This window comes from Talpa occidentalis, unplaced genomic scaffold (genome assembly GCF_014898055.3).
Source record: "Talpa occidentalis isolate TD23 unplaced genomic scaffold, MPIMG_talOcc4v2.1 talOcc4.8, whole genome shotgun sequence".
Lineage (NCBI taxonomy): Eukaryota > Metazoa > Chordata > Mammalia > Eulipotyphla > Talpidae > Talpa > Talpa occidentalis.
In genome coordinates this window covers 89,771,808-89,784,207 of record NW_023605194.1, presented here as the reverse complement: position 1 = coordinate 89,784,207, position 12,400 = coordinate 89,771,808, and positions in this window count along the sequence as shown.

The following is a 12,400-nucleotide window of genomic DNA, read 5'->3' as shown; positions in this document are numbered from 1 at the left end:
TGTTGGAAACTAAGACTTTACTGAAGACATGGTTCCCCACACCAAAGGGGCAATACAAATAAGCCTGCTGACTTCATGCTTTCTGGAGAGAATGGGGGCTTCCAAAGAGGACAGTGAATGTGACTCCCAAGCCCTAACAGGACAGAAATCAAAAAGGGGGCCAACCCTGGAAAAATCTTCCCTCCAAAAATGTTAACTGGGCACCCCAGAGGATTATACCACCCTGAATAGATTCTTAGGCAGAATCATGGCTCTTGAGGACCGACAGCCCAGGACGGTGCACAAGAGGTATCCATACGGCCAAAGTCCTGGGCTCCATCTCAGCAGTTCCTGGGTCACCTCCACCTGTCCTCAAGGGCAAACTAAGGTCCTACCATAGGCCTTTTGTGTCCCAACAGAGTTGAAAAATAAACCAGCTGCAGCCTCAAAGACCTGTCCCTGGCTTGCTGCAGCAGCAACCCTTGAGAAATCAAGAACTAACAGAGATAAGATGCTACAGAAAGGACAAAAACATGGGTAGTGAGGAGCTGGTTAGCATGGCACTGGTGGTCACACACTCAGATAATGTCATTTCACCTTCTTTCCCTCTACTCTCCCGTTCCTCCTTGTACTCCAGCTTTAGCTGTGGGACTGGGCTGCCACACACACTTTGAAGGGCAGGTATTGAAAAATCTTCTTCTGGGAGTAATTACAGGTGGTACCTTTTGGACCTTTAGTAGTAAAGTTTCCAGAGGTCAGCCCTTCTCTTAACAATGCTGAGGGGCACCAATCAGCCATGTCATGAATACAGGGGCAGGCAGAGCCCAGAGTCTAAGTCATGTCCACTAGCCAACCACACAGGATACACATGCACACCACCAGGGGCTCATGGGAAAACAGACAGCTCCCTTTACTTCAATTCCATCATGTTTTCCAGCCCCTCTTTCTGACTAAGTTAGTCCAAGCCTGACTGAAATAGGAAAGAATGTGACCCAGAGTTCACCTAGATGTTAACTTTCACTTTCTCACCATCATCAAGACAGCCACCTTGCTTCATGCAGCTTTGGGCCCAGCTCATGGCCCATTTGAGGTGATAAAGAACTGGGACCTCAGTCAGAACCAGGCCAGCAAGTTTCTCAGAGGGCATGATGCACTTTGAAAACCATAAATGGAAATCCAGTTATTTATTCCACAAAGATTTCCTGAGTTCCTATAAAAAGTTCCTATGAGACCATCAGTCACCTCAATGTATCAGCTCAATGAATCCCCCAAATAACCCACTTTAATGGGTATTACTGTTATATTCCATTTGACAGATAAGGAGACTGAAGTTCATAAGGGCAAAAGCAGTAACTAACCCAGAAAGAAAGTTTTTTCTAGAAAATGGAAGGAGTTGACAGGGAAAATAATTGAGGGAAAATGAAAATCTTGAAGGATAAGCAAGGTAGAAGGATCAGCATTTAAATTCTGACACATCAGATACACTGTTAAAAATAATTCTCAAAATTCTCTGAAAGTTATCTTTTAAAATAACTAAGAACAGTCAGCCTATTGATAAAGAAAATATTCCCAATTCCAGTATCTGCCTTTCCTTTGTGCATTATAGTTTACATGAAACTTTCATCTATTTTATTTGTTCCTCCCAAACATGAAAGCTAGGCAAGCTGGACAGTTGATACCATCATTGTTTTGTGAGTTAAGCATCCAAGGTTTCGAGCAGTTAAACAACCTAACCAGGGTTACACAGTTCAAGAGTGCAGGGAAAGGTAAGCCTGTGGTTGGGATATTTTACAGTGTTTACACAGCCTGGAAAAGGCAAGCAAAACCTAGATTGCATCCTCAGATTGGTGAAAAAGAGATGGTTAAAAAGAGACTCAACCCAACTGAAAGCCAGTATTGTTCACACTCTTGTTTTTGAGTTTTCCAGAGAAACAAAGTACTAAGGGTAGGAGATCAAAGAACAATTGAGTCACAGCCACATGCTGAGGAACCAAAGCCAAAGACTGTTTTGGATGGGACTTTAGTCAGCAACTAAAGCATAACAAACTAATTATTAATTTTTATTCAATTCTATTTTTTTAATTGATTAATTTTGTTCCAGATAAAAATATGTACTATAGCAAAAATCTAAAACACCATTGTTTAGAGTCTATTTTAGTCCCTATAAGAACAAATCTCACCTAAGGAGAGATTGTGGACAATTTAATTCAAACTTACCCTTCCAGAAGACTAACACCAGTCTCCAAGTTTACACCAAAGACACAGAAAATATAGTTCTAGAATATATTATTAATAAAATACAATTTTTTTGAGGAAGGCAATTAATGGCAAGCTTTAAAAATAAGGTACAGAATTGTTAATTATGGCACACTTTTGGAAAACAACTGTGATATTAAAGAGTAGGTCAAGAGCAAAGGAAAAGATGGTGGGAGGAAAAATGAGGATTTTGTTCATTGCCAGGTTTAAAAGGAGTTTGGTTATTGCTGGTATCAGGAGATTAATAGAGCTGTCAGTGCACTCAGTCTCTGAAAGCTGGCACATTGCCACCAGGAACTGACAGATTCAAGACATAATAATGGTTTTCTGGCTTCCTAACTCATTTGGAATGGGCTCTTTTTTTCACAAACATTTTTTAGAACAGTTTCCCTTGTTAGCAATATCCTACATTAGCATGGTACCTTTGTTGTAATTCATGGACCAATATTAACTAAATTATTAATTTAAAAATATAAATTATTAGATTATTTCAAAATATTATTAACTAAAAATTAGCATTCACTCAGCTTCCCTTAGTTTTTCCCTAATTTTTTTCCATTCCAGGACCCTACTCCAGACGCCATATTACATTTAGCTGTCATGTCATTGCAGGCTCCTCTTGGCTGTGACAGGACCCTGCACGCTCTGTAGTTTTGATGAACGTTTTGCAAAGTATGGTCCAAATCAGGATTTGTCTAATGTTTTTCTCATGAAGAGATTGGGATTATGGGTTTGGGAGAAGAAGATGAGAGGTAAAATGCCATTTTCATCCCATCATATCAAGGGCATAGATGATGGATCACATGAATTATCACTGTTGATGTTGATCTTGAACAGCAGGCTGAGGGAGAGTTTGTCAGGTTTTTTTATTGTGCTCTTGAAATGAAGCCACTCTGCTTGGCCCACATAGCAACAGGGGGTTATGTTCTCCCTCCCCGCGGGTGGCATATCTACATACATAATCTGAAGTTCTTCTGCTACCAGGCCTCCATGGTGGCACAAGGGGCAAGGCGTCAGCACTATGAAGCTGTCCACAGCCACTTCAGCATGAGTTCGATCCCCGGGCAGGGAGGTGACACACATGGTGCAATAGACCTCTCCTGACTCACCCGCTAATCCTCTCAGCAGTGTATTTCAGTAAATCCACCTGTTTTGTTCCCCACTCTGTCTCTGGTGAATCTACTCCCCCCCACCCCCACCCCGCCCTTGCACCTCTGGCTTCTACCCCAGGTCTTGTATGCATAAATAAATAAATCTTTTAAAAGAATTCTTCTGCTACAGAGATTTTTCTGTGTTACGTATTTTTCACTGATTTATTTATATAGAGTGGACTCAAGGATATTGATTTTATACTTTGTGTTGTCATCCAATACTGCCTTATTTAGTTGCTCAAAATATTCCAACTTTAGTCACTAAGAGCTCTAACAACTGGTTTCAGAGTCACTGACATGTCCCCATCTATGTAGGGTTTAGGGGGCATTTTGTTTGCTTGGTTGGTTGGTTGTTTGGTTGATTGGTTGAACTGGGGGTATTTTTAGAACTTTCTAGCATACAATACTCTGCTGGTTTAGCTCTTGGTTTTCCTACCCAGACCTGAAGTCAGCCATTTCTCCAAAAAGCTCTGGTTCCTTTTACTGGAGCATGATGTCAAAAACCAACTTTTGCATGTTAGTCATACTCATGTCTATTAGGAAGACTTGTCTATTTTTAATATCACTGAAAGAATTTCTTAATAGTTAATGAACATTCTCTGTGTCTAGAACTACACTGGACACCCAACCATGATTAAGAAACCCATGGCTTTCCCTCATGGAGTTTAAATTTTGATGGAGTTTAAGTAACTAATAATAATAAGTAAGAAAATGAGTGTGGTAGGAGGTGGAGAGTATCCTGAAAATGAAAGCCCAGAGTGGGAAAAGGAGAAAGGGAAGTTGCAGTTTTAAATAGTGTTCAGGGAAATCCCCTGCTGAGAAAGGTACTGGGTCTGAAAGAACCACATAGACATTTGAAGTAGAATATTCCAGGAGTGAGAAGGAGTGTGAGAATAGCTAGTCCAAAGTCTTTGAGGCCAAGAGCATGCCTGGAATATTTAGAGAACAGAAATGAGGCCAGTGTGGCTGGATCACAAAGAGCAAAGAGAAAATCAATGAAAGATGAGGGCAGAAGTGTAATGTCATAGTGCTACAAGGAGGAGGGAAGATGGTACAAACCCTGTAGTGTGGGTATACCATTGTGACAGCTTGACTTTTGCTCTAAGAAACAAGGGGGGAGGAAGGGACTGGAGGATTCAGATCTTGGCTAATTATAAACGGAAACTGCTATTCAAAATAAATGAAAAATTATATTTTTTAATTTTTAATTCACACCATGGGTTATAAAAACACATTTTAACTCCAAGTCAAATCAAAGAACACAATTAGGAAAGCATTCTACATTTTCCAACATGGCTGCCATGGAGATTAGTGAATTCACCGAGGAATCCCAGGTGCTGTTTGCTCTGGGATATTTCTGTGAGCTCCTAAAGGCAGGGTGGGGAGCCCCCCTAGTGGGGAATTCCTAGGTGCTGTCTTCAAAGATCTGAGAAGGAGCAAGCATTCAAAACATTCCCCAAAACTCCTCCAGGGTACTCAGGAAAGAGGTTTCATTATCAGCCTTATCATTAGAGTGTTTGGTAAACTGATCTGAAGATAAAGAGTGGGTTTTAGTGGGTAAGGGAAAAAATCCACTTGAGAGTGAGTGCTAAGTAACTTTTCAGATGGGAGAGCCACGAAGCACACAGGTGGTAGTTCCCGCCTGTCATATCTCAGATTTATTTTCCCTTTCTCTCACCTCCTTGCTTCATTCTTTTCCTCTCTCCTTTTCAAAACCCCTCTTGCTGTGCACTAGTCATTTCTATGACTACCCTATCAATAATTAATGAGAGTTCAAAAAAGCTTGAGGTCCTTGATCTATTACAAAGCCTGCGTCCTAAAACTAGTGTGTCTCTCTCCTCTTCACATGCTCCCTTTCTCTCTGCTTCCTTGAGGATGTTCCTACTCCAGAAACAGGACTGCTAGTAAATGAAAGGAAGTCACCTCATTGCCACCAGGTAGGAGCTCCATGACCTCAGTTAGCTTCCTCTCCCTCTCAGCCTCAAACTCCACACCCACTCCGCTGGAAGAAGGGGATACATAGAACACATCTGCTCCCAAGGATTACTATGAGAATTTAAATAAAAAATGCAAACAGTCCAGAAGATTCCATGGTAAGTTCTAGGTTTCCACTAAATTTTACTTGCCTGCCCCCATTTTGTTATAGTGTAAGGTCTGTGGGTATATAGAATGTCTTGTTCACTTCTGTACCTCCTTCAGATTCTAGCAGTGACTTGCACTAGCTGAGGTTCAAAAATGATTTGGTGGATGCATGAGGCTTGAAATATCACCTGAGACCCTTTTAAGGGAGAGGGCACACCCACACACCCACTCACACAGCCCGCAGGAATTGTGCTGCACCTCCATGCACGTGTTATTGACTTTATTCTGACTCTTTCCACACCTCAATGAGTGGGAGTTCAATAAATGTTGTTGACTGACTGATAGCTCAGACTCCAAGAGAAATGGAGAATTTTTAGGTTCAACAGTTACCACCTGGGAATTCCTGACACTCTCGCCTTACTCCACAAACCGGGAAGCTAGCAACACCAAACACTCAAGCAGCCATTGTTGTCAAGGGCACATAGGTTTTACCTAGGACTCATGTTGGCTGTATTTCTGCTTCATCATATGCTTTTCAGCTCCTTCATTAAAGTGGAATTGAACGTGCTTATTGTAAATGGAACAAAGTTAAAATGATGGATAAGCTGCTGTTGAGAGAATTGCCACTCTGCAATCACTGATCTCATTTCCGGAGGGAACTTTCCAAAGGCTGTTTGTCACGTTGGTGAGCAAAGCCTGTAAGATGTGGTGGAACAGAAACTGCCCAGGACTATCTGTAGCCAGGATCTTAGCGCTTTAGATAATGTCTCAATTTCCACACCTCCCTGGATATACTGTCTCCATATGGATAAGGTAAAAAGCAAAGCATCCTTGAAAGCTGAATTCAAAGCACAATAAATATGGCCTCTGGGCCTCCCTGGTGGTGCAGGCAGTTGAGCGCTGCACTGTGAAGCAGTCCGCAGCTTCTGCAGAGCAGGTTCAATCCCAGCCGGCGAGATACCCATATGGCACAGCAGACCTCTCCCATCTCGCCCTCTGCTCCCCTCAGCAGTGTATTTCAGTCAGTCTGCCTGTTCTGTTCCCCATTGCATCTCTGGTGAATCCTCTCACCCTCCCACATATCTGGCCTGTACCCCGGTTCTTGTATAAATAAATAAATATTAAAATAAATAAATAAGGCCTTCTGGGGAGTCATGAAGGCTTCCTTATGGGGGCACTGACCCAGGTCAGCCTGGTCTGCAGAGGTATGAGAGAACACCCTATCCTGATGACCCTGCCAGGACTAACTGCTGAAACTGCACTTGCAAACCAGAGAGAAGTTTCCTGCTCTTCCATCTTGGATTCCTTTTGAAATAAATGGGTTTCTTTGGAAAGTTCTTGGGAAGTACCAATGTGGGTCTCAGAGATCAAAGCAAACAGCTCTCTGAGCTGGTTCTGCATTGAGAAGTCCAGTCAGGCCACTCACCAAGTTTGGAACCCTCGTCTCTTCTGTTTTTGTCTTGCTGACAATTAGAGGAAATGATTGGGGGTGGGGGGATGCATAACGGAATGACTGGGAGTGAAAGAGCTGGACATTTAGGCCAATAGAGCTCACATTTGTTGTCATTAGAATCATCTAAGGGCTTCATAAACATCCTATTTCCCACAGTTACCTCACAACTAATTAAACCAGATCTCTTGGGGTAGGTGAGGGTGTCAGCATTTTTTTTTTTTAACACTCTAGGTGATTCCTGAGAGAAGCCAAGATTGAAAACCAACACTTGGGGCCATCATCATCCATTGACAAGGCAGAGGGTGGAAGGCGGCCATGTGGGGGACTTCATCAGTTCTAGCAGTCTACAGACAACCTCACCCCAAAGCTCACACATCTATTGGCCTAGTCCCATCTGTTTCTATGTCGGCTGCAGGGGATAAGGCTCCAAGGAGCGGTCTCCAAATTCCCTGACCATAACCAAAAAGGTTATAGGCCTATCAGCAGAGGCCACTGTTTCAAGACAAAGACTTTGATAAGAATAAACCAGAATTAGTCTCCATATACAAGGACAAAAAGGCAATGATTGCACCACAGGCAGCCTAAGGCTCAGATGCCAAAGGTTTGGTACAGGCTGGGTTTAATTGTTTCTAAGGAGAACAGGAAATGTTTATTTAGGATTAGTGGCAGCTGCTCCGGTGGTGCAGCTGGGGAAGGTGGAAGATCTAATTAAGAAACTTGTGTGAGGGAGGTCTGCAAAGCCACCAGAGGTGCAGGAGCCCCGGAGGAAGATGTTTGTATAAGCTTTGGGGTGGAGGGGGAACATCTGAGTGTTCCTAGGCACTTAGAAGAAGAAAAAGAAGAATAGCCATCTAATTAGCAAGTGATTTAGGGTTGCAAGATCAAATACAGTCAGAATCCCATGATAACCTCCACCACAGGTCCTCAAAATTGTTGTGTTGAGTGAGTATCTCATGGTTCTTATCTCCCTGTCGTTCTCACCTAGAAAATCCTTCTGCATAAGAAGAACTGGGAAAGAAAGGGCTTAGCAGGGAAGCTTATGATCCTGGGAAATGTGCTAGAATTGTCAACAGTTAAAGATGTCAGCTCTGAGCGTTACAAGAAGGCACAAGAGCCCTAGTGGTTCTCTAGAAAGGTCCATCTTGATTTGTTTCAGCAAGATAAGGAAAACAAAAAAGGCCCATGCACAAATGCTGTGTCCTTAAGCCACACGGATTGGTCAGGGCCTCACTCTGTCAGACTCAGCCCTGCCCACATCCCTCCTAAGGAAGAATTGACCTACTTATGACCCCACCCCATCTTGTTTGTCCTATAAGCATATTGCTGTCATTCGGCCTTGGGTCATGTTAAGTTGTCTTACCTCCCTCCCTATACTGTGTGTTCATAGTCGATAAAGACAATGTATATGACTAAATGGTAGCCCAGATTCTCTCCAGAAAAACAGTATTTCTGACTATAAGTGTTTCTCTCTCTCTACTCTTTCACCACTGCTAGAATCAGAATGACTTTCCTGTGTGCCTACAAAGAAATAGTTCCTTCCAGTGTGCAGGTGCCTTCTTTTCAAAAGATGTTGGAATTTAAAAGATGTCAGAGAAAAATGACCCACAGCCACATTCAAAGCCTAAGCACACATAGCAGTTTGGGATCCCTGCACAACTGGAACTCTACCCTGTGCCTCCCAACCTCTTCTAGGCTATGGAGTTCACAATCACCACTCTGAAAAGTCATTCACTACTGTTCTTTCAGTTCATAACTCCTTATTTGTCAGTAGAATGATATGATTTCAGAAATAGCCCATGCTCTGTTCTAGGTTATGATGACAGGTGTCTCCATTTCCATGCTATCTGAGCTATCCAATTGTCCGAATAAATGTTTATCAAATGTATTTGAACCCCCTCTGTCCTATACATTACTAATCATTCTCCTAGGAGCCAGGTATTTGGTCCTTTACACTTGATTGTTTTTAATCCTCTCAACAGTTCACAGAGATAAGTTCTATCATCCAAATTTGATGGGTTAAAGAGAATGAGCTACAAAGGGATTAAACTGTTCATTTTATGGTAGATCAAAGGGAACCGAGGACTTCCGGGATACAGGAATTTCAGAGACCATATTGGGAGCTCAGGCGAATCAAGAGAGCTGGTCATTCCATCAGGTCACAGAACCAGCACTGATCTTCTGTCACTTGTGGGGGGGCTATGGCGTTGCAAACAACCAAAGCAGGTCTTCCTCTGGTGCCCAGAAAGGCAAACTCTGAATCATGAGAATGGTCTTTACATGAAGGAATCTATGGCCATCAAGGGAGTCCATGGGAGAGGCCCCCCAAAAAACACCTGGTTTCCTGAATGACAGGAATGCTGGGATTTTGTAAGGGACAAAGGAATGTGAGGGATGTCAAGGCTTCATTATTTCCAGGTCTGAGGAGGTGCCAGCAGTCGAGACAACAGGAGTCAAGGTGTTTGACTTACCCTGCAGGGTGTTTTCTTAGCAACTAGCAGATGTTTGTTTCTGATGCCACTACCAACTCAGAGAGACACAGGGAATTGCATCAGGGATATAACACCATCAGTTTTCTGAGTTCCCAGGAATGCAGGTGGAGCCAGTTAATGGTTAATCATATGGAAGGAATAAGGGGTGCAATTCAGTGAGTGAACAGTTAATCCTAGAGAGGCGATGTAACTTCGTGACTTAACAGTCCTGAAGGAGGAATGCAACTCAGTGGTTAGAGTGTAATTCCACTTACCCCTAATTTGTAGTCTAGGGGTGTTTTCTGTTGCAAAATGGAGGGGATCTGCCTACACCCTAATAAATCCATAGTAAGTTTGAAGATCTCACAAGTTGAAAAGACTGAGTGCACAGTAAACTGTGGAGAGGATCGGTCCCCAAGTGAGACCGTGGCTGAGCAGGAAGACACTTCGGCTCACTGTCCCTGCCCACATCATGACAGACTGTCAGGTCACACGCTGCCAGCCGGGAAGAGATCAAAATTCACAGCATGGGTTTTCCTCAGTGCATATCCTTTCCCATCATTGTAAGGTCAAAAAAGCATAAATTAGACCATCCTAAATTATCCCGGAACAAAAATGAAATTGATGTCTTTCTAGACCCCAAATCAAATGTGGACACACCAAGAAAACAAACATAAGTGGTTGTATAATGAAAATTGCCTCTTCTGTCCCTGCTAACCTTGTCCTCTTTTCTTTCTTCTGTTTCTAGTTGATATTGGATTACAAAGTGTTTTGAAAATTTTGAGTCTATGTGATCAGAATTTCTCTTTTTATTCGTTCCCAGTTTTCTTCCAACATAAATTAAGCTTTGTGCTGACATTCCAGTTATTAAAACAATCCCACGGGGTTTCAGGAGTTTGTTTACTGGCTTGGCGCTGTCTCCAATGCAATCTAACATTTCTGACGCATCCTCTTTGAGAGACTGATGAACATGTTTGACAAGGACTTTTCCTCCATGATCTTGGCCTTCTCTGCAGGCAGAGGGGGAGATAAATGAGGGGCTTACCCCAGTGCTGCTCAGCATGACCACCATCAGCATCACCCAGAAACTGGCGTGAAAAGCCAGACATAGAGAATCAGACCATCTATCGAGCAGACCTGCCAGCTGTGCTTTAACTACCTGTCCAGGAGACCTCTAAAGTAGTCACGTCAAATTTGTGATGCACCAGATTACATGCCTATGGGGGTTCTGAAATGTTGCTAGAATCACTTGGGGTGCTTTAAATGACTAATATCCATGACACACCCAGATTTTCTGGGCTGGGACCCAAGAGTTAAGCCTTTCTTTTTAACTGCTCAGGTGATTTCCATGTGCAGTCCAGGCTGAGAATCAATAATCTGGGGGGTTTGAGCACACTACCTTCTGAAAGCACCACCTTCTGAAAGCACTATATTCTGCAATTGTTCAAGTAATGCAGTGCCTCTACAGAATAATGCAAAGATGCTGGCAGTGATTTCTAAGATATTTTCAAAATACATCATCTTTTGGAATGACAATAAACAAGGAAAATAATACCAAAATCTCTCTTTTTTACATTTTTAGTTGGTGGGTGGTGGGGGGAGTCTCTTCCAGGAGATGCTTGTTGTAAACACCCAAACACAAATTGTGTGTTCATAACACATTTCGGTCCTTTCAACAAATGAATAAGCCAATACCACCCTAAGCAGGGTTACAGTTTCATCCTCAGGTCAAATTAGATGGCAAGGATAAGTTGGCAATCACAGAAATGACTTTTTAGATATCTGTTTTCTATTACTTTAATTATGGAAAGTGATGATAGTCCATTTGCTATTAGGGTTTCTACAACTCTGTGATTTGTGGCCAAATATTGACGTTTACTTGATGGTGTGGTGATTTTAACACAGCCAAAATGATCAGAGATAAAGGAAAAGTGTTGAAATAGAACTTTTTTAAAACCCTGAAAGCAAAGCTCTCCTTTCTGGCAATTGTAAGTGACACTGTGACCTTGAGAGTCCACAGCTGTGTTTATAAGTCTAACTAATTTGACAGGATTTGACTAAATTCATAACTGGCCAATTCATTCATCCCATCAATTTGCTTGAAGTTAAATTTGATGAAAACAAATTTAATCAAATCTGCCTATTTCACCAGCTTTTTGTTGGTGTTGTTTTACTTGAAGGATTATGCGATTATGCTTTTCTTATCATAACCTAAGGGATGTTACAAAAATTACCAAGATTAAGTTCTCTCCTTGAGGAGGCAAGCTCTATGGAGATACTTTGACATGGTCTTCAATGACAAGTCCATGCACATCTGGTGAACAACTGGGAGTCATGGGACTGGATACCTTTTCAAAGACAAAGACAAGAAGCAACAGGATCCAAGTAAATCCCTGAGTACATCAGCAAATGGCCCCAGCCCTAAAAGAAAAAACTCATGATTCTCATAGTGGGGGTGCCAGCAAAGGGAGTCAGACCAAACATGAAATTTGGCATTGCCACTCCCATGATCACTGCAGCACTGTGTACAATGGCCAAGGTATGGAAACAACCTAACTGGACAAAGCAGTAGATTAAGGACAAAGCAGTAGATTAAGAAAATGTGGGTTGGGCCTCCCTGGTGGCGCAACCTACGAAGCTATCTGCAGCCACTGCAACACAAGTTTGATCCCCGGGCAAGGAGATACCCACATCATGCAGCAAACCTCTCCTGACTCACCCCTGCTCCCCTCAGCAGTGTATTTCAGTCAATCTGCCTATTCTGTTCCCACTCTGTGTCTGGGTGAATCCTCTCACCCCCCACACCTCTGGCCTGTACCCCAGTTCTTATATGCATAAATAATAAATCTTAAAAAAAAAAAAGATGTGGGCCTCCCCGGTGGCGCAGCGGTTGAGCGCTGGGTTGCGAAGCTGCCCGTGGCCTCTGCTGCGCTGGTTCAATCCCCGGCTGCTCCCCGGACACCAGAGGAGGGTCCCACATGGCGCGCAGACCTCTCCCGCCGCCCGTTGCT